This window comes from Peromyscus eremicus, chromosome 1 (assembly GCF_949786415.1).
Source record: "Peromyscus eremicus chromosome 1, PerEre_H2_v1, whole genome shotgun sequence".
Taxonomy (NCBI): Eukaryota; Metazoa; Chordata; class Mammalia; order Rodentia; family Cricetidae; genus Peromyscus; species Peromyscus eremicus.
In genome coordinates, this window is record NC_081416.1 from 4,356,393 (window position 1) to 4,378,814 (window position 22,422).

General features: G+C 47.2%; 1 protein-coding gene and 1 pseudogene across 1 annotated transcript in view; one reads left to right on the forward strand and one right to left on the reverse strand.

Annotated features, from left to right (window-relative positions):
* Ablim1 (actin binding LIM protein 1) overlaps positions 1 to 22,422 on the forward strand; it is a 202,932-nt gene that overhangs the window by 22,895 nt on the left and 157,615 nt on the right. The window lies entirely within an intron of this gene.
* LOC131905153 (large ribosomal subunit protein uL18-like) lies at positions 6,114 to 6,986 on the reverse strand (annotated as a pseudogene).

Below are 22,422 nucleotides of genomic sequence, written 5' to 3' on the forward strand. Positions count from 1 at the left end.
TGATTTTTGTTTGGCTGGTTGGTTTGGGTTTTTTTTTTTTTAGGATTTTCATTGTCTGAAAGTAAAATAAAATAATCTGATCCTTTAGTTATTGTCTCTCCATTCAAACTTTTCCATCCCTACCCCTAGCCTTCAGGGATCAACAATCTTCTTTCTATCTCTATAGATTTCCCATTCTGGACATGGATGCATAAAATGTACAGTAATCTTCTGTGTCTGGCTTTCTTCGCTTAGCACACTAGCCCTTCAGGTTGTACTAACTATCGTTTCTTTATTCATTATTGTGGCTGAAAAATATTCTATTATACCCGAATTTTGTTTGTCCCTTCATTAGCTGATGAATTTTCAGGTCATTTGAACCTTTTTAGCAAGTGTGACTAGTATTACTATAACCATTCTTGCACAGTTTGAGTTTTCTGTCTTCCTGGGTGTATGGCCTAGGGGTGGAATTCCAGGGTATAAGGTAACTCTAAGCTTATTCTGATGAACTTCCAACTCTACAAAGTGGCCGCTTCAGTCTATACCCTCATCGGCAACATAGGGAGATTCTGGCTGTTCTACATCATTATCTGGCTTAGTGTGTGTGTGTGTGTGGGGGGGTATGTGTGCATGTTTGTGTGCATGCGGAGACCAGAGGTCAGTCTATGGTGTCCCGAGGAGCTGTCCAGTTTGTTTTTTGGGACAAGCTCTCTCACAGGGACCCAGGGTTTACTGATTAGGCTTGGCTGGCTGGGCAGCAAACCCCAAGCACTGTTTCACCTCCCCAGGGCTAGGATTCCAAGCATATGCTACCACGCCTGTTTCTTTATGTCGGCTGTTGGGGATTGAACTCAGGTCCTCATACTCACGCGGCAAGCTCTCTATCAACTGAGCTATCTCCCCAAGCCCTATTATCTGATAGGTACGAGCTAGCCATTTCAGTGAGTGAAGTACCATCTCATGGTGGCTGTTCTGACTTTGACTGGGATGGAAGTGGGCCTGTCAAGAGGAGCAGCATTAAGGTAGGACAAGATACAGATTCTCACTGAAGACAATGGTTGCAGTCTCTAACTCTCCAAACATCTTGACTCCACTCCTCCCAACACATCTCTTTTCAGGGAGCAAAGAGATGTTGTTGTTTTTATTCTTTTTGGGGGGCCCGCCACCCAGCTCCCAAATAAATCACATACATGGAGGCTTATTCTCAATTATGAATGCCTGGCCTTAGCTTGGCTTAGTTTCTAGCCAGCTTTTCTTAACTTAAATTATCCTGTCTACCTTTTGTCTCTGGGTTTTTCTTTTCTATTTCCGTATACCTTTCTTTGTTTCTCACTCTGTGGCTTGCTGTGGAGCTGGGTGGCTGGGTGGCTGGGTGGCTGGGTGGCTGGGTGGCTGGCCCCTGGAGTCCTCCTCCTCTTCTGGCTGCTGCTTTTTCTTTCTCCTCCATCTCTTCCTCTCAGATTTCTCCTTCTCTGTGTATTCTCTCTGCCTGCCAGCCCCACCTGCCTTGCTATTGGCTAGTTCTTTATCAGACGGTCAGGTGTTTTAGACAGGCACAGTAACAAAGCTCCACAGAGTTAAACAAATGCAACATAAGCAAAAGTAACACACCTTAAAATAATATTCTACAAGGAAAGATGGAGAAAACATGGCTTCCACCACCAATTCCTTTACAAGCTACCCTAGAAAGACTGTTGGAAACCCACTGGCCCTGCCTCTTGAAGCAAGTACTGCCCTCAGTTATTGGTTCCTCATCTGATAGATGCCAAATCTATTTTTGTGCTCCAAAAAGTTTTATTCCTCGGGCGAGGCTGAAAACAGGACACGAATTTCTGCTGAGGTTCATACTCTATAGTGAATGCCTTCGTGCTGCCACTGAAAGATGTTGAAGCTGGATGCTTCTCTTGAAAGAGATAAAATCTGTCATGTAGGGCAAGTCAGGATGTCCAGGGAAGCCAGGTAAATAGCAGCTGAATAAGAGTGTGCTGGATGATGCTGTTGTCCCCAGGGAATGAGTGGTGACATAGTACAGAAGAGCCTGGGTTAAGGAAGGGTTGGCCTCCCTGAGGTATCTACAACTTGGTGGAGAGAGATGAAGAAATCTGGGAGATGGTAGAGTGTTGGAGTGTTGTGGCTTTGAGTTGGGACATTCCAGACTCTTCTTCTCACCAAATGTGTTACTTCGGGAAGTTAATGTAAGTCAGTGTTTCCCTGTGAGTAAGGTTTGCAGACAGGTGTAATCTGGTGTGACGGTCTCACATGTAGGACTCCGGAAAAATATCTTTGTGGGGTACCTGTCTATAGAAACAAGTTGAGTCACCCCAAAAGGTATGTCAATATCTTTTGAGAAGGAGGAAGCACAGTAGTCTGGGGTGTGGTTGTTTACCGAGCTTCTCTTCTGGAGTAGAGCTATCCCCACGTCCATCCTGTTCCAAAAGCTCGTGGGCAGAAAACGGAACTCCATTCCTCAGGGTATCTGGTCAGCCATGCAGAGCACAAGAAGGGTATCAAGGTCCACCAGTGTCAGAAAGTATACCGAGGGGAGGCTGGGATGCTGGCCCCAGCCGGTCCTGGAACCAGAAGAAGAGTCAGATGTACCGTGAAGGCCCGCCAGCAGGGCAGGACCCTCCTGGCCCAGGTCTGAGGATTGACTCTGAGGATTAAATAAGAATGTGCATGTCACAGTGTTTGGTATCTGGACACATAAAAGCATCCAGTAAATTCTGGCAACAATAACAATGGTAGTTTATTTTAGAAATTATTTTGAATTAGGACTAGTGGAACAAGCCTGTAATCCCAGTTTTTAGGGGGTAGAGGCAGGGGGAATGTGAGTTTGAGGCCTACTCTGGCTACATAGTGATTTCAAGGCTACACATGGAGACTCCGTCTCAAAACAAAACAAAATAAAAACCAGAGAAGTCGAAACAAAAATTATTTGGTGCTGCCTTCTGCTGTCTGGTTTTCATGTGGCTGGGACCTGGCACTGGGAAAGAATCACAGAAGTGGGTTCCCAGAAAGCCGCTGTGTGCTTGGAGCACTCCATAGGGACAGGTGCTCTGAGGAGGTGCCCGCTCGGCACCCCTGCGTGTTCCTGTGCTAGCGAAGCCCAGAGTGCTCGTGAGCAGCTCCTGGCAGGGGACAAGGGGACATTTGGTAAAGTCCTCCTGAAGCTGCCAGGAACAGCTCGAGCTGCAACGCGGCAGCTTCCTGTTGTTGTCTGGTGTTCAGCCCCGGCTTGAGCTGGGCCGGGCTCCGTGCTTCTCAGGGTGTCCCCACGTGTGTCTGTCCAGTCCTCCTTTGTGCTCTAAACAACCCTCGGAAGCCAGTGGGGAAGGCATTTCCTTATTTAAGAACAGGAAAGGCATGAGTAAGAAGCTGGGACCGAGAACACAACAGTAAACAGGGAGCTTCTGCCGGTGGCTCTAACTCCATCTCGGTGGTGGAGGGAGCCCTGTTCTCAGGGACCATCTGTCGTGGCTGGGAGCCTGTTGAGAGGTTATGCTAAGTGTTGTTGTGACTCCTGGTTTTTTATTTTTCCATGTTTAGTATTTACAATAAGTCCACAAGGCCAATATTACTTTTAAAATAGTTTTATTTATTTTTTGAGAAATCCATGCATGTATACAATGTAGTATGATCATGTCCATCCCTCCTTTCCCCTCCAACTCTTCCCCACCCCCACCCCCTCAACAGGTCCCCCTTCCAACTTCATGCCCTCTTTTTCAACCCCACTGTGTCCAGTTCATGCTGTCTGAATATGCTCACAACTGTGGGGCCGCCACTGTTCCTCAGCTAGGGCTGGAGAGCTCCTCTCCTTCCGTGCTGGGACTTCAACTGGCTTGATGTTGCAGCGGTAATACTCTTCTGCCCATTTGACACTCCTACCTAAGCTCACATCAACACTGAGTGGAAGAGTCAGGTTTGGACCGGACCTGCCAGACACTTAAACCTGTGGTTTTCACCTTGGTGCTATGCTGAGATTCTCTACTGCTGGGAGCCCCCTGCTAGGACAGCCTTGCATGTTTATATCACCCGGGGACATCTTCTCCCAGTGCTCAGATGCCATATACCTAGGAGAACTCTGTGTGTGTGTGTGTGTGTGTGTGTATGTGTGCATATGTGTGTGCATATGTGTGTGCATCTAAAAACACCAAGCTGTTTTCAAAGTAACCATAATATGCAATGTTGCAGTTCTTTAATTTCCATGTCCCTTCTGATCAATATTGCTGATCTACAACCACAATCAGGAATGTCACGGGTCCCTGGGGAGGTCACAGGTACTATGGGATAAAGGTCAAAGAAGCTCTGCTCCCCAGGATGCTCCAGAGCATCTTCCTGGTGGTGATGAGAGGCTGGATTGGAAAGAAGATCTGAGTCCCTTAAATCTGTGAGGGAGGCTGTGAAAAATGTGCCCTGGGCGATTGGTAGGTAGGGACTCTGTTCCTCCTCCTCAGCCCAACTTTCCTGACCGGTGGCTCTTGTGAGACACACAGGAGTGACAGGCACCTGCTGCTCAGACAGGGTCACTTGCAGCCTCCGCTGCTCCACGCACTGATCTTTAGGGACACATCTTGTGATGATGTGATTCCTTCAGGAAAACGGTCTTGTTCTAACTTTTATTCTGCTCAGGATGGAAATGATGGTGACACCCAAGTTTCCTCATCCCTTCTTTTATTCCTTCCTTCCTTCTTTCTCTGTATTCTTCAATAGTGGGGACTGAGTTTAGGGATCCACACAAGCACTCCACCACGGAGCCTTCTTCCCAGTCCTTAAAATGAGTCCGGCTCTCACTGAATTTCCTGGGCTAGCCTTGAGTTCACACTGTAACTCAGGCTGGCTTTGAACCTGGGATCTTCGTGCCTCAGCCTCTGAGTAGCTGTGATCACAGGCCAGTGTCCCCAGGTCCAGCCACAGCCATTTTTTTCTGAGTCTTAGAAGAGCATAGATAGAGGGAGAGAAGAGGTTCCAGCCCTGGTTGACATTTTACACAGTTCACTTCCCCCTTTACTTACAGTTACCAACCCCCTGCCTAGGCTCCCTTCCATGAGTTTAATCGTGTTCACTGGAAACATATCTCAAGCCCAGCCTTTCTGCCACACGCTGGCATTAACCCCCAAACACCTGTAGCAGACCCTACTACAAGTTAGAATAAGACCGTTTTCTTACAGCCATCTGAAGGGTCCTGCCATAGTGCCCCTGTCTTCCAGATGCCGTGACTCCTTCCCTGGCTCTCCAGTAACCAGCAGTCAGATTAAGCCCTTTGCCCTTAACCCTTCCCTTATGCTGCCCTCCGCTTTCCTAACAGCCTGTGTACATTTCTGTGTGAGTGGCCTATGTATAACCTCTCTCTCCTTCAGTTTCTCCGGAGGCTATGGAGGGAGCCGTGTTTATGTTTTTAGTACATTATAGTATCTACCGTGGAAAAGGATGTGTAAGTGTGTGGACAATGAATGAATAAATGCTTGCAGAAACCAGAGGAGGAAGGTTTCCCTCTCTGCCCAGCTGCCGAGGCCCGGAGAAGCGGCCTAGCACAGCCCAGGGGCTTCAGATGCAATGCTGAGGTCGGCCTTGCTGCCAACTTCCAAGTCGTCCAGTCCCATCCCTTTCAGTTCTGTGGCCCAGAAAAGCTGGTTCCTATCTCTGAGTCTCACTTTCATCATGTGCAAAATATGGATAAAACAATTCCATTGCAAATGCCTCATGACCCCCTATAAAGAACATATAAAGAAAAATATTTCTAAATTTAGTGAGACCTTAAAACATATTTCCTCATTTTCCCCCCTCCCCAAATATGAGAGGATAAATAGTTGTCCAGGTAACCAATGTAGTTATTTTCCAAAGGAAAGAATGCAAAGAGACCATGGAAAGAAAAGTGGGACTTGACATTAGAGCTGGAAAATAGATAAAATTAACCCAAAATATGAGCAAAAGGAAATTAACCCAATGATTTGAATAACGATAGAAAGTGGAGGGGGGGGGGCGTATTCCACTTCACTCTACCGCCTGCACCTGCTTGGCCCTGCCTTGTTTTTTATTTATTTGTAATCATTCATTCATTCATTCATTCATTCATTTTAGCTGCTTGGTCAATAAGTTTATTATCATTATGAAAAAAATCTTCATAGAAAATTGCTTTAGCTCTCAGCAACCCATTCCTGAGATCTGAGGAGATGTGTCTTCTTTTGAGCAACCCAATCTTTCTTCTGGGCAAGGGACATTTTGAGATGGTTCCTCCTCTTCACTTCTCTCTCAGTGTCTTCTCATGGGCTGGATTCTCTCAGATGGAGCATGAGCTCTCTTATGCATTTCCTCCATCATGTCTGGAATACATTGTTCATTATGTACCGAGAGAACTGTTTTTGTGAGAATCTTCGTCTTTCTCCATTAGGTAATGCAGGTAGTCTGCGACATTCTGACCCATGATGTGCTTATGGTGTACTTCTGAGTTGAACTTGCTTTCGGGGAATCGTTTGGTACTGTGAGGAATAGACAAGCCTCCATCCACAGCTCCCTTCAGGATGCCAAAACTTTATTACCAGTTGTAGTTCGGGCAAGACCTGCATCCAAATAGCAAGTGCAGGCACCAGGCTGACCATCAATGCTTTCCACATTGTGTTCATCTCCAGTCACCTCCACTTGACCTTCACAGATCCATATCAAACCTATTGAGAAGCCTGCGGCCAGCAGCAGGCCAGTTATTGTACAGATTAGGCTGCTGCATACTTTGTTGGTCAACTTTCACGCCGTATTTTGGCAGTTCGTGTGCAGACGTTTCGCAGACTGTCATATCCCCTTCATATGGGCCTATGCGATGCTATTATGATACCTCTGCGAGTCACACAAACTATCATCCTGTGTCTGGGTGTGTTATACTTATTTTTGTCCTGGATCACCAATTGTTTCTGAGCATCGTAGTTAGTTTTACCCTCTCACTGCCTTCTGAAGCTCACTTGGTATCTCTTAAGGTAGGCCTTATTCTTGACAAGTTTCACAAACCCCATCCTGTGGAACAGAAACCCCGCAATCGCAGCTCCACACAGAACTGCAGGCCCAGCAACTCTAAGGGGAAAAAGCTATTTTTGATTTATTGATTCTTGTTTTTCATTTCTTTTCAGGCCCTGAAGCTTATTTTTATTTTATTTTCAGGTCCTGAGTTACTATTTTCACAGGAAACTTTCTCATCTACATCACTGAATTGAGTGGATAATATGCTAACATGCTTGGTGTTTTAATTATGTGTACTTAAGAACTAATCTTGGGGCTAGAATTTCACAAAGTCAGACTCGCACATGTGATCTTTTCCACAGTAGCTACATTATTTTGATATCCAATGTCTTACTCTTTAAGGCGGCTCATGTCACTGCAACGTATTGGTCTGTAACACATTGTGCAAAGGAAGCTGGGGTTTTACTCTGTGACGTTATGTACCTGGTTTCTTTACTTGCTCTGCAAATGCCCTCCGGCAGCCCTTAAGATTTCTTTGCTTGCTCTTTAAAAGTCTTTATTATCCAGTTTGATAACTTGGAATGGCAGCTGAACTCATCAGAAAATATAAGACATGATTCTGACTCATGGTGCCCAAAAACCAACCAAACAGAAGCAGTCCTAAGGGTTTGGTATGAGCCCAATGAAGAATAGTTCTCATGACACAGCATGAGACCCATGGAATAAAGAAAGGTCTGGAGAGAACGTTCAAGCCAGTGGCTCCACTGCCAGCACCCAGCCTTCCCCTCTGTCCATCCCGACCCAGACAGTTTGTAAGGTCATTTTTTCCCATCACTAGAATATTCTAGTCAGTTCCCAGTTCTATTTCAAATCACATCCTCGAAGTGCTAACTTATGATTCTAGTGTGTATCTTATCTAGTGTTCATCTTACCCCTCTCACAGGCCTGACTTGTCCTTAAAGAGGAGAAGCAATCTCTGTAATTGCTTTGTAGGCATCAGTCAGGACTGCAGGGACACTGGATACTGGATAAGTAGCGGCCTGATGATCGAGGTCACCACTCAGTCCCGTATTATCCTCAATGGAAATGCTGTGTGATGTCAGTGTGTTCAGTAATACTTCAACCAAACCTGACCTAACGGACCACAGTTCAGCTGGCCAATTTTAATTAGGAGTTTAACAAGGATGTGAGCAACTATTTCTAACATGTTTTTTATTAAATTCCTTATCAAAAGCCCTCCCAAACAAAACAAAACAAAGCAAAACAAACAAAAAAAACAATCCAGGAGTAATCCAGTTCAATTTCTACATGTAACGGCTGTTGGAGAAAAGATGTCCAGTCCAGCCAGTGTTTGAAGCTTTTCCGTAGCTGGAAACATGCACCAGCACTTAAGCTTTTCTTTATCTCCCCACACAGCAAGCGGTTCTTCTGCAAACCCACAGAGCACGTTCTTGGTGTCTCAGGTTCAAATCTCTTTCTTCAATGCTTTAAAAATGAGTTGGAAACTTTCCTATTTGCATCACAAGAAAGTAAGTGAGAGAGGGCTCAGTTTCTGTTCTTGAATTTGGGCCATTTTCAGCCTATTGGAGGAAATGCTCTGTGCCGTAGGTGCACAGATGAAGTGTTTATTAGCAGAATTAATGACTCAGCAATCATTCATTTCTTTAAGAGTTTTGTTCAATTGGCTTTTCGTGATGGATTTTGTGGCTTAACACTCTCTTTGTGGGTTAGTTGATTTTTTTTTTAATTTCTTTGCAGAAATTTATATCCAGCAAAGATTTTCAGAGCTCTTATATTTTATTCAAGAAAGACAAGATGTGTGTTTCAGATCTCAATCCAAGAAAAAAATTTACATTCTAAAGCATTTCTCTTTCTGTCCAATTTTCTCCCAAACCCCAATAAATGCAGCACAGACAAAGTGTTTTCCATCTTGCTGCGGGTTGCAGGAATGAGGAGGAAAGTTGCCTTAGACGGTAGAAGCTATCTTAGACAGCACAAGCTCCCTTAGACGGCAGAAGAAGCCGCCTTAGACGGCAGCTCTTGCAGAAACCCGGCGACCCCGTGCACGTGGCGCAGAGCACTCAGTCTCTGGTTGAACTGCAGCAGCGTGCAGCTGTTTAAGCATTTCAAGAGAGCTCTTCCATATGTAAGCACAGTGGACTATCGTTATAAAGGGCTCATCCCACTAAAGCTGGGTAAGTGTCCTAAGCCCCATCCTCTCCCCTCACACTAACCACAGCTGGAAAGGCATTAGGTGCATATTTGTTTATCGGGCTGTTGCTGTTTCTGACCCCAATTATCTCAGCCAGTCCAAGTGAGCTCATTTACAAATGTTAAGGAGGCAGCATTTAAGCACTGTATGCATGCTTACAAATTCCACTATGTTTGCACAATAAAATGATCCAATAAATCATTGATTTGCTGGAGAAAAACTAGGTTCTGGTTGGTGGACATAGTTGGTCTCTTCAGGGTATTGTCCCATTGACCTCTATAATCTAACTTGGAAGACTCCTTGAAAGTGATCAGTGGAACAATACGATTTTTTTTCCTTTTTTTTTTAGGCATAAAAATATGGATAACTTAGATTGCTTTTCTTCTAGATGGCTCTAGATCTGCAGTCTGTGAGAATGCTCCACCCTCCTTTGCCCCGGGCTTCCTCTAACACCCACCCCTGGGAACCCAGGCACATACTAGGCCCTGTGATGCCTGCTCCATCAGATATAACTAATGTAGTTCCCCGGCAATGACGTGTGTGTGTGTGTGTGTGTGTGTGTGTGTGTGTGTGTGTGTGTGTGTACGTGTGTACTGGGGTGTGCCTGCCATTGCCTTTATGTCTCAACAGCTTTGGCTGAATGTGAGGCTCTTCAAATACACTCTTTCCTTCAGTCAGGGCTACCCAGCACGGCCCTTGGACCTTCACAGGCTGGTAGCCCAGGCTGGCCTCAAACCCACAGAGATCCACCTGTCTCTGCCTCCCAAGTGATGGGATTAAAGGTGTGCGCCACCACCGCCCGGCTACATGTATACCTTTTAATTTGCAGACTCAGGTCTATCTTTACTCAGCCATTGTTGTATTTAATCTGCTTCTTGAGGTTTTTTTGTTTTGCTGGTTTTTTTCTTGTGGGATAAGTGTGAAGCTTTATCCTCTGTGTTATTGGTTTTGCATCCTTTCTTCTGCATTCACTGAAATCATCTCAGACTCTCCTGTGTTCAGAACTGGATATCCTGTTGGCATCTGTTTGGTTCATTTCTTAATGCTGATGCCCTCTTTTAACTTCTGCTGTCTCCTGCCTTCCATTCTCTTGTGCCATCTTCTCAGCCTGGAGGTCTTTTTCTTTGTTTGTTTTGTACCCTAATTCAGTGCTCTGCACCTTCACCCACTTCTCTTCCCTCTGGTCACTCACTGCAGCCACAGAGGTCCTGTTGAGATGACATCAGATCCTGGGCTCTGTGCTCAGAAACTTCAGTGGCTGCCCAGCTCAGCAGGAAAAGCCAAGGGTCTTGCAATAACCCAGGTCCCCAACCCCTTCCACCTTTCACCTAACTCCCCCTGCTCCCATTGGCTTCCCCCTGCTTTGACTTCCCAGGTAAACTCCTCCCCCGGGACATTTGCCTCCACTCTGCCTGGGGTATCTGTGTCCACAGACACCCACTCAGCTCATTCCTTTCCCTCTGCACATTTATTCAAACGGCAATTTGTCAGTGCTCCCTCTCCCCAGCACCATCTCCCAGCCTTGCCTTTCCCTGAAGTGCTTCCTGCTTCTTAGGCACATACGTAGAAATTATTTACACACTTAGCTTTGCCACCCCCACCCATTGTCCACCTTCATTTCAGGTGCTCCTGACTCACCATTAGGCCAAGACCTTCTGCGGCCACTTTCAGTACTAGTGGCTGACTTATGCAGGAAGGTGGTCTGGGTGGAAAGGAAGCCACAGGGCTCCTCGCCTGTTTTCCTTTTTCTTTTGTTTATTTGTTTTCAAGACAGGGTTTCTCTGTATAGCATTGGCTGTCCTGGAACTCGCTCTGTAGCCCAGGCTGGCCTCGAACTCACAGAGCTTTGCCTGAATCTGCTTCCCAAGTGCTGGCATTAAAGGCATGCATCACCACTGCCTTGGAATTCTGTGCTCATGGGGCCCTGCAGACAGGCCATAGTAATGGGACTTCAGGGATGGGACACACACACACACACACACACACACACACACACACACACACACCATACATATCTCACTTGGTAGCATGTGTGCGCCATTGTTCCTTTGGACTTCACTTACAAAGTGTCACTTGAAAGACTATATTGTTACAGATGTCACTATGACCACACCTTGCACAGGTTGCACACCCACAAAGCTGGCCCTGTCCTTACTATGACCTCACCAGTGGAGTGTGTTGCCACTATTCTCAGAAGTGATTGCTGAATCCCACAGAGAGAAAATAATGTGCCCAAGGCCACTGGGCACGGAGTGCTTGGAATTCAAACCCAGGCCGTGAATGAGCAGGCTTCCTGTGTGGCCAGTGTGACTTTAAAGTCGTGTTGGTAAGAGGCCAGACAGGAAGGTGGGGCCATTTCTGTGCAATTGTGTCACCAATCCTGGACAAATGTGCCCTGTGACTTTAGTTTTCATCTTTGTTAATGCCTCTTTAGTCATACAAATTGCAGATTTTCACAGCGAAGAGTGTGGGTGGCACAGTCCCTCCTAAAGCTGTCCTTCCTCTGGTCACAAAGGGAGAGATGGCTGTTCATGCTGCCTGTTTGACTTGGCTTGTCCCTCGGGTGATGACTGAAATGTCCCAGAAGGATGAGAAAAAGGCTGTTTTCCGGGACGGTGCCAGGGCATAATGGGAAGGCTGCGAGGTCAATGAGGGTGAGGGCGGGGAATGCAGGGTTTTCATATCTTGCAAAATTCTGTAACCAATAAAGAGAAGCTTTTAACTCTTTATGTAAACCACAAAACCACAATTTCCTAAGAATGATTAGACAAAGCTAATGATCGAACAGCACTGTCAAAGATGTGTGGACCTGGGCTCCTACTTCTGCTGTCCAGGGAGGCCACATCTGGAAGGGACAAGGTGATGATGCCCTTGCCATAACAGATCCTGTCACATGAAGTCTGACATCAAACGAAGCATAAATTATCAGGAGAGAGATTACATTACACATGCAAAGCAAGATGTAGTACCATGTCCGTTAAATCAGGTCTTCTGTAAGAAGTACCAAGAAGTTAACAAGCATGGGGAGCTAGCTGCACATGACTTCCGTGGACATGACTCTCTGTGTGAGTGTGTGTATGTGTTTGGGACCTGAAGGGAGTGTTTTTGCTTCTGTATGTGTAGTGTGTGTATGTGTACACTTGAGTGTATGTATGTGTGCCTGTGTGTATGTGTACATATGTGTGCACATCTGTTTACTTACATGGACATGTGTACATACCTCCATGAGTATATGTGTGAGTGTGTGTGTTCATGCATACATACAAGCACTTACATGGATATGTGTTCACATGTCTGTGTGTGTGTGTGTGTGTGTGTAGTCTGGGAATAAGAAGGGGAGATTGCCTTAACCTTCACAGAATGGAAGACCCAGCTACCCAAGGTAGAGTCTGTGACGTTGAACTTGGACCAACCTGACTCTTAGCTCTCCTGGGGTGTCCTAATACGTACCTCATCCAGCTGGGATGAGGAGAATGAGGTGGTGATGGTGACCAGGCTGGAATGGTGGCTGACACATGATTGGCACTCTGTAAGTGGTGACAAAGGGGAGTGAGGGGAGGTCAGGTCACCGAGGAGGCTTCATCAAGTGGCGTGGCTGCTCAGGTCCTTTGGCTCGCTTTCTCTTCACGGTCACTTTCAGTTTGGATCTTGGCAAATACTTGCAAGTGATTGTTAAATTCATTTTTTAATCTATGAGATTGAATTTCTTTTTTAATTTTAAAAGGAAATTAAGAGTTGGATTTTTCAGTCAGTCTGGTTGCTTTTTTAATGATGATTTAGAATTTGGCTTTCACATGGTGAGACGTCGACATTTGTCCCTTGAGTGCTGTACTTGGATCTGGAATGTCCTGAGCTCCTGTGTTCCAGGGTCTAGGTTGGGAAGTGGTAGAAACAGTAAAGGTGGAGCGGAGAGGGAGGTCTTCTGGTCATGGAGGGTGTGTCCTTCGGAGGACGCCTCTTCTCTGAGAAACAGCCATAAGGTGGCATCTCCACCACAGGTCTGAAAGCGGCGGTGCCACTGCCTGTGGATGAAAACCTAAAATAAGCTTTCCTTCCAGGGAGGTACTGACGTCCAGGTACTTATTACCGTGAGGGACCATTGGCTAAAGTGCTTAGTATTCCTCAAACACTGCATTCCTACTTAATGTCACTACTGTGTGACTACAGACGCCATCACATGGGAACTCCTTCCCAAGAGAGCTCATAATCTTTGGCAAAAATAAACACTAGAGTCCGGGTTTTGGTGGCAGTAACTATCAGGGAGAGAGAGCGAGAGAGAGAGCGAGCGAGCAAGCGAGAGAGCGCAAGCTTTGCCATGAGGGCATTGCAACCCTACCTGATAAAAATTGGTTGCTCTATGGCTGAAAAACTGGACTGCTGCCCGGGAGACATGAAGGAAAATGAGATGGCTGAGAGTAACTTGTTTCTCAAAATGCCCTTTTACTAGTCAGTCAGAGCTGTCTCAGAGAACGTCTCGTGTGCCTGACATTAGGCTGAGATCTGTAAGACTCTATCTAAAACGATTCCTCAAACTCCAATAATAGGTTGTAGAAAGACGACTGATTTTATGTTTGCTCTCTATTTCTCTCCTCGGTGGATTGTTCATAGTGACCTTTATAAAACTACAACAACCGTTAGGCATTGTCCTGACTGTAGCCTTGTGCTTAGATCCAAACTCAGAACTGGCTCTTGAGGACCACAAAGAAGGCCTGGAAACAAGTACCCAAATCCCTCTCCCGTAAGGACTCCAGGACAAGAACTCTGCTGGGCACTGAGTGGGTGAGACCATTTGTCAAAAATCCTGAGTTGTCTGCTGAGCCCTCGAGAGTAGTGGCCCCTGAGGAGCCAGACTGGCAGGGATGTATCTCAGACGGTAGGAGCGTTTGTAGTCATTGTTTTCAGTAAATTTTCATTAAGGTTGTGGTAACTGCCTCCCAGATCATTATTTTGGCCAATGGAGAGTTGTAAGCATTATCTTTCGAATGTGATGCCATGCACATAGCTGTTTGCAAATCTTATGCTGTCTTCCAATTTTGTGGGCTGGATGGCTAGGCTGGGGGTCATCAATCACCAAGGGAGCTGGCTGTAGCTCAGACCTCATCCCCATTGGAATCTGGGTCATCAGACCAGCAGTGAAGGCCAGGTGTCTGCATTTCAAGCACTCACAAGGACATCTGTCCCTGAGGGATCTACAGAACATACTTAGGGGTGGAAATAAATGACATATCTTCATGTATACATTGCCTTCAAGCACATAGGCCCATTATGGATATGAAGCCATCCCTATGGAACCATAAGAATCCCAAATAAACTGTGCTTTTAAAAATGCTGCATGTGTGGTGTGTAAAGTGATCCTTCCATACCTATTATCAGAGAGATGTTTAAATAAACTAACAAACCCAGACACTTCCTGAACATCTAGTCCATATCAGATGGTCTGCTAAATATAGGAAATAGACACTGAATGCACACTGTTGGAACAGGTCATGGGGGCTTTGGAACTCAGTTTCGGAATAAAGAAGTAGCTTATAGTTGAGATTCTAGCCACACCACCTCTGAAGTCCAGCCTTGGCATGGCAAGGCATAGCGAGGCACAGCATGGCACGGCATGGCGAGTCCCTCTGTGATCTCCCACATGCCTAAGCTTGTACTTCCTCTACCGCCTACAAGCAGCCAGCTACTTGATACCTTCTGTCCCATGACCTCTGCAGGCATAGGTCATTCACGCCCTACCCGCCCCAGCCAGCCCTTCCTACCCATCCCAGCCAGCCCTTATCCATCTCCCATCCTGACTTCCCGGCTGGGGCTCAGAGCTGCCTGTGCACAGTGTCTCTCAGCACCGTCCTAATCTCTCCAGGAGTATTTGTGCATCTTCTTTCTGTGCTGTCTGCATGACACCTGGCATGAGCCAGCATCCCGTTAGCATCTTAGGTGGGGGAGACAGATGTAAGCATCAAGTAGAGACAAAATAAGAGACTCATTCTCTGGGGGTTTTATCTTAGTGTGTGTGTGTGTGTGTGTGTGTGTGTGTGTGTGTGTGTGTGTGTGTGTGTGTTTCTACTGGACTCTGCTAGAGAGGCCACCGAGAGGTGTAGAGATGTTACCTGCGCACCTTAGGGCCCTAGGGCCTGAAAGGGTCCTGGCGTCCCTGCCTTACAGGTGTCTATGCAGCAGCTCTGCTGTGGAGAGGGTTCTTCCACAGCCCTGTTTCCAGTGGTGCCATTTTCCGCTTAGCAGGCATTTCTTTTCAGTGATGGATCTTGATTTTTCACCAAGAGTGGAGGGGAGAGGTTGCAAGCCTCTTCTCTCCAGCAACACGGTCTCTGTTCTTTGGACAGTCTTGGCTTCATTTTGTGAGTGGGAGAAAAAGTAGCAGTGAGCAGGTGAAGGGTTGAGAGGAAAGCGGCATGTAAAGCCCTGGGTCAGTGCTGTGTTAGAACTTGTCTCATCCCAGTGAGAAGAGGCTGAGGTAATTTCACTGGAAATCATCCTTAGAAATTCAAATAAAAAGCCTTTCTCGTGAACCGCTTCAGTTTTCTCTCGCCTCCCCTCCCAGCTTCCAGTGTAAACAAGCAGATATCTCTGCTCGATTCTGTTGAAGCATCTGGCCCTGAGGAGAAGTAGACTAAAAAAAAAAAAAAAATGGTTTTATTCTCCCACATTCCAAAAATAACTTGAGCAGTCGCCTCTGGTTGTCTTGAGAGTGCAGAGTGGACGCTCTTATCCTAAAGTAGCAATGCCTGATGGTAGGGGACTTCTGCCACATGGCTGTTGTTTAGCAGTGAACTGCTGGTGAGTCATCCATGCTGACTGCGGTACAGACAAATTCTTTCCATGGAAAACGTGTGTGTGTGTGTGTGTGTGTGTGTGTGTGTGTGTGTGTGTGTCTAAGCCACTGTGTAGTATTTTTCTGTAGAGAAAGTGTCTCTGAAAATGAATGGACTTCAGAGGTGTACAGGTATGTTCAGAACTTGCAACGAGACCAGCTTGGTGTGGTTAAGTGTAAATGTCAGAATTCACAACTGTCACGTGGACTAGGGAGGGGGTGGGACTAGTGACATTTACAGTATAAGGTGCACCTAGGAGTGATTGGGCTTGAGCTAAAAAATCAAAAGAACTCACTGTGATGTCCAGCAGGGAGGGAAAGGTAGGGGTGGGAAGGAATGTGCTATTTCCTCTGCTTTATTTTTATTTATTGTGCAGTGCTGGGGATTGGGAACCAGGTCTGCAGCCCCACTGTTCTTCAGCTTTCAGCTGAATAACAGGAGATCCTCGGAGAGCCATGCTCAAGTGCAATCCTGATCTATTTACGCAGCAGACGTAACAGCACACTCACCTGCTAGGCTTGTCGATGGAGCTGATTCCAGCTCTCTGCGGTTGATTCTACTTGTCAGCATCTCTTTAACGGCTCAGGGTGATTAGGGCAGGCAAAGTAGCCAAGTGCAGATTTAGCCATGAAAAGTCAGGGAATGCAGAGAGCTTGTCTCCGTCTGTGATGTTCTTGAACCGTGGCCTCCCTCTGCGCTTGGCTCCTGTGTGTGAATGGAGGCTAGAGAAGCCACTTCTAGGCTTCTCGGTGCTTATATTCCAGCTGGCCACTGACAGAACAAGCGGGACCCAGCCCCAGGGAGGCTGCAAGGTGGCAGGGGTAGTGTGGGTGAAGCATGTCACAGAAAAGACAGCGCAGAAGCTGTCGGGACTTAGCCGTGATTTACAGACGGAGACATTTCAAGCTATCAATAGTAAAGCCCTGAGTCACAGATGTAGGAATGTCACAGCTGCTCGAGCTCTGATACTTTTACTCACCAGAAGGTCAGCAGTCAAGACCTGCCCAAGATGATGATGAAGAAGTGGGTGTTTCTCTTCCTTCTCCCCAGCCCCACCAGTTTAGTTCAGCCGTCAGTGGCACCCTCGGAGTCAAAGCTGCGGCAGGTCGGTCGGCTCCACTCCTTTCTGTTCCCCTGGCTCTCTTAGACCCAACACGTTAAAATATTTGCAGTAAATACAGTCTAATAATACTGGCTGTGCATTCTGGTTCTGAAGGATGTGTTGGCTGGCCATCTGCTCGTCTCCCTGAGTGGTGCAACGTCTGGCTTGTCTCTTGCTTATCGCGTCTCTCCCACATGTATACAATGGGCGTGTAAGACACATGGCTCTGGATCCGGCTGATAGGTGCTTGGAGGGGGTGGGCTGCAGCTCTGTGAACCAGGAAGTCCTCTGCAGGCCGACCTGCCAGTGACCGGATAGGTCACAAAGCCAAAGCCAGGCACTGCCCTCCCCACATGGTGGCACCCTCCCTGCAAGTCAAGTCAGGCCAGTCCTGGCTGTAGTAGTAGCAGCCAACACTGTTTGCCCCTTAATTGTGGCTAGGGTTCCTCCTCACAGATGTCCAACCACACAGTTTAAGAGGAAAACGCTGAAGAAACAGAGGGAAGGTAGAAGCTAGGATCTTCCCCAGCAGGATAAGTCAGATTTTAATTTTGATCTGGGATAAGGAACTGAATCCTGAAAGGCCCTCAGCTAGAGTTTTCTCTCTCGGCCTCACACCCCTCTTCCTTTCTCCTGCCCCCAATTCAGAAAAAAAAGTGTGTGTGTGTGTGTGTGTGTGTGTGTGTGTGTGTGATCAAACGGCATTATTCATTTTTTTTCAGAGGAAAATGAACTTGGAGGAGCCTCGGCATTATTTTTCTATTAAGGCCAATTTTACTTACTCAGTTTGCCTGAAAGAGGCTGTAATCAGGATTGAAAGCAGCTGTCATAGGAAACTAACAAGCTAACAATTGACGAGTTTACTTATGGGAACAGTCCCTGGCTGTGTGTGTGGCTTGGCCTCCCTCCTCCTTGGGCAACCATTTATCAGACCCTGGGAGAGGAGCCAGGGCTCCGGAGCATTTTCCCGGGCGTCAGGAATGCAAGGTGGTGTCAGTGACCTGAGATCAACACTGGAATTTTGCATTTGCTACCGCAGCAGCTGGAGCGAGAGGTTTCATCCAGAAGACAGCGTCCGGGAGCAGGGCGCGGCCGTCGTGCGGGCGGGCGTGGGAGCCGCGGCGGGGGCGGGACTTCGTTAGGCTGCCCCGGACTTCGCGTGTGGGTGCCGGGGGCGTCTCCTCGCAGCCTCAGCCGCGGCCGATCGGTCTGCTGGCACGCCTAGAGTTCATTCCTGTTGCTTTCGGTGCCCTCGGCCAAGGACCCCGTTGCCATGGTGAAAGAGAAAGGTAATTATAAATATCGATCACCGTGCATGCTTGCAGAAGTTGCAATGGCCCCGCGGCGCTGGGGCACCTTATGAGCAATGATCAATCGAAATCCAGGCAGACATGTTCGGGGCGAGAATCTCCGTAGGACAAAGTCTGGGTTTCCGCGGAACCCAGCTTCCAAATCTCAGCCCATCGCAGGAGTATTGCACAACTGGGCTCAGCTCAGGGTGCGCAACGCTTTTGATTAATTGCCAATGGATTTGTGATTTGGGGTTGAGAGCTGCCTTCCACCTCCCACCCAAGCCTCCGTTCTCTTTGCTCCATCCTCCATCAATGAGTTCATTAAGATTTGTCACGAAGGGTCCTTAAACTTGGGTGGGGCTGTGGGCGGACAAGCCCAAGCCTGGCTAGTGTGGCTGAGAGGAGCCCCTGGGTGTTGGAAGGGGTTCAGGATTAGCTTAAATTATTCCTCCCTACACCGTCGTAAAGGATGCTCTAAGCAGCCGCACAAGAAGACTGTGAAAAGAGGAGGGAGGGCGTGTCCTGCACAGGTGTGTATTGTTTACCTACTAGGCGTGGCCCCGAGATTAAGATAAGCCTTTTAAAATTGAATTCTATTTAATTGATTTGTTTGAAAAATGCAAAAGAACACAACAATACCTTGCTTTTAGTCATTCAAGTACTATGTGATCCAGCCAGTACTTTAAAAGTAAAATGTAACAGAAACAAAGACTGGAAAGGGGGAAGGAAGCCCGTGACCGCTGTTCTCTCAACCTCCATTTTCAATGGTGGGCGTTTGTTTTTTTAGACCCCTCTAGAGTGGAACTGGGTTCACAAATTAGAAGTGGCCTTATCAGAGCTGCAGAGGACCTTCTGTAGGACCAGCCAATGGCCATTTTTCTGACTTGATTTTTGTTCTTGACAATATGTTTTAGAGATTGTCATCAAATGATAGTCTGTTGTGAAGGATCACTTCAGTTCTGCTGTCTGGCAGGCTTGTGACTGTCATGGTGTCTTGTGTGGGACATTTTTTCCACCACCACCACTGCCTTTTCAGCCTATTTTGCACGGCCTCAATGACTTCTCTATGTCTACTTTATAGGTGTGAGATAAAGTGCTGAACTCGGGTTTGGCTGTTCTGAGGGGGCGGGTGGAACGCCATTGTGCCTGTTGTTAGCGTTGAGGCTGCACCCCCAGACCAAGGGTCTGCTCTGTTCACTGCACCCCTAAGGTTCACCTACTTGTGCTCTGATCTTTCTGTGAAAAAATGGTGAGGTGATTTGGTATGAAGAAGAATGCTTCTGGTGGTGTTTCCTTTATTTTGAGGAGCTCTGGTGTAAAATCCAGACATTGGCATTTGCTGGACCCTGGGATGTCTTCCATGTACCTTCCACCTGACTAGAAAACCCATGACCCAGATCTCTGTTGCTAATGGATTTGTGTCCCAATGTGAGTAATTTATTTATGAGTGGTGGAGATTTCAAAAGCCACTGGTCCACTCTGTTCCTGTGGGGCTTGGGGCAGCCCAGACCTCTGATACGTGGTATAGATCACAGGTCAGGGGTTTTCAAATGGCGTCTTTCCTAAGCCTCACTTAGATGACCGACGTCCATGCTTGGGCACTCTCTCGTCGGAACAGTCTGGGCAGGCTCCCAGGAGACCACATGCCAGTGTTATCTCAGCCCTCAGCTGCTGATTAGAGGCTGTTCTCTTTTATTTGGAGGTCTATGTCAGTCCATGCTGCTGCTTCCCTGCTCTGACTACAGTGGTCAGCCAACAACAGGGAAAGGTGGGATTTCTATGGGTGGTTACTCGAGCTTCATGGAGAGACTTCATGGAGAGAACTTCCTTAATTGTAAAGTGAAATGGGCCCTGGGAGAGTGTGGTCCAGGCATTCATCCTGGAAATGAGCAAGCTAGGGATCAGAAAGGGTAAGGAAGTGGCTCAAGGTCACACAGCTAATAACTGGACTATATGACATGGTGTCCAGTGTGAACATCTGAGGCCTCTTCTGCTGGGGACCGAGAGCCTCCCAGCAGCTCCACCACCTCCACCTTTTAACATTTCAGCCCTTGGTTCAGCATCTGCCCCACCGATGCTCTGACAGAGGAAACAGGTTGGCGACTTTTCAGAGCTGCCAGGGGACCTGTGCATTTTTACATCTGGAAGGTTAACAATACCCCATTCTTCTTGCTCTGCCCTGGCCCTCTGAAGCTGATGGGGACCCCCTAGCAAGCTCTGGTCACTGTGGTGTCCACACCAAGGAGCAAGGCAGGCCTCTGGCCCCCTGCTGAGCTCACTCCGGTGTCTAAGGCTGCTTTCACATCAGTCTCTGCTGGGGGTTGACATGGCTGGAGAGCAGGCCTCCACTCAGCCAGCATGGCCGGCCAGTGCAGAGCCGGCCGGTGCAGACCATCCGCAGCTCACATCCTCTGACCATTGTTATCTTTGTTCTCCTGACCAGACGCCCATTCGCTCGAACTTGCAGACACTAATCGATCCTAGAATCTTGATGAAATGGTTGTTTGCCCCATCGATGTGTTCAAGGACACCTCATCCTTGCTGCATCGTCTAAGAAGCTCCAAAGGGTTTTGTGGGTTTATCGGTCAATATCTGTCTTCCTGGAGACAAAACACACACTCACCATCTATACCCCAGGGATACACTATACTCCTTTAAAAGCTGTAACTGACTAACTGACATGTGTTCTGGCACAGTTTCTAAATGAATCTGTTTCTTTTTGTAAGTTCATTTGTTTGTGTGTTTGCTTGGGAAAAAAAAATAAGTAAATCCCAGAGATAAAGTTACAGACATATCTCATTTAAATAATAAAGGATGATTGTGGTTTGGAAACTCTGTGGCTGTGTGAAAAAGTAAGAGTTTAGATGCAAAAGTGGCATATTCAGGTTAATGGAGTTTTAGACTTGGGCTCCTATTTTTTTTTTGTTTATTTTTGGTTTTGGTTTTGTTTCCAGTAAGAACAGAGGTCTCAATATTCATTCTCCTACAAGGGAGGGATGTCTGCTCTCTACCTGACAATTGAGGGTGGGGAGAGTATGCACATCTCTCTCTCTCTGTCTCTCTCTGTCTCTCTGTCTCTCTCTGTCTCTGTCTCTCTCTGTCTCTCTCTCTCTCTCTCACACACACACACACATGCACACACACACACACACACACACACACACACACACACACACGCACACACGCACACATGCACACGCACGCAAACACAGAGCAAATGATGTCTCTACGGCACATCTCTTGACTGCCTTCCTTACCATCAGTTGGCTCCTCCTTTGTGACCCTGTCCTGTGTTGCAAGGTGTTTAGCAGCACTCCGGCCTCTCTCCTACTAGACACTGGTGGCTTTGACCTTTCACTTGTGACAGTTGAAAATGTCTCCAGACATTGCTAGATGTTCCCCCAGGGGTGGGGGTGGGGTGGGGTAATGATGGGGTTGGGAGGGCGACAAAATTATTTTAGTTGGGAGCAGTGGAACTCTGGGATCCCTTGGGCACAAGTTTCTTTCAGGTTTAACTAAAAGGAGTCTCTCCAACACACAGGGAGAGATGTAGGCTCCTTACAGGAAGGCAGCTGAACCAGCACCACCGGGAGCTTTAGCACAGACAAGTGTTCCCGATAAGGGTGGGGAGGGGGCAATGGCTCTATTTTCTGGCTCATTTCAGTTGCTGAAAACGGACTAGGTTCACAGAAGCAGCTGTGGCTACGGAAGTGCTCCAGCTCTGTTCTTCCTTTACTCCCTTTACCACTCACCAAATCCACTCCTCCTGGAAACTTCTCCACACCCACCCCGGCACCATACCCAGCCTGTGCTCTCTGGGTTAGGAAGGTCCCGTTTACAATGGCTCCTTTGTCTCTTGGCCATCTACCGTTGAAGTGAAATAGGCTCACACGTGACTGAGAGTGGAAGAAGCGTCTTAACTGAAGCTGGGCTTCACAGCATTCTGATCGGCCATCTTGGAGCTGATGGCTCTTGATCTGGGCCTTTAAAGACTGGGGATATTTACATATTTGACAAATGACAATGGAAATAAAATGCTAGGCTTGAGAGAAGCACCCATGTAAG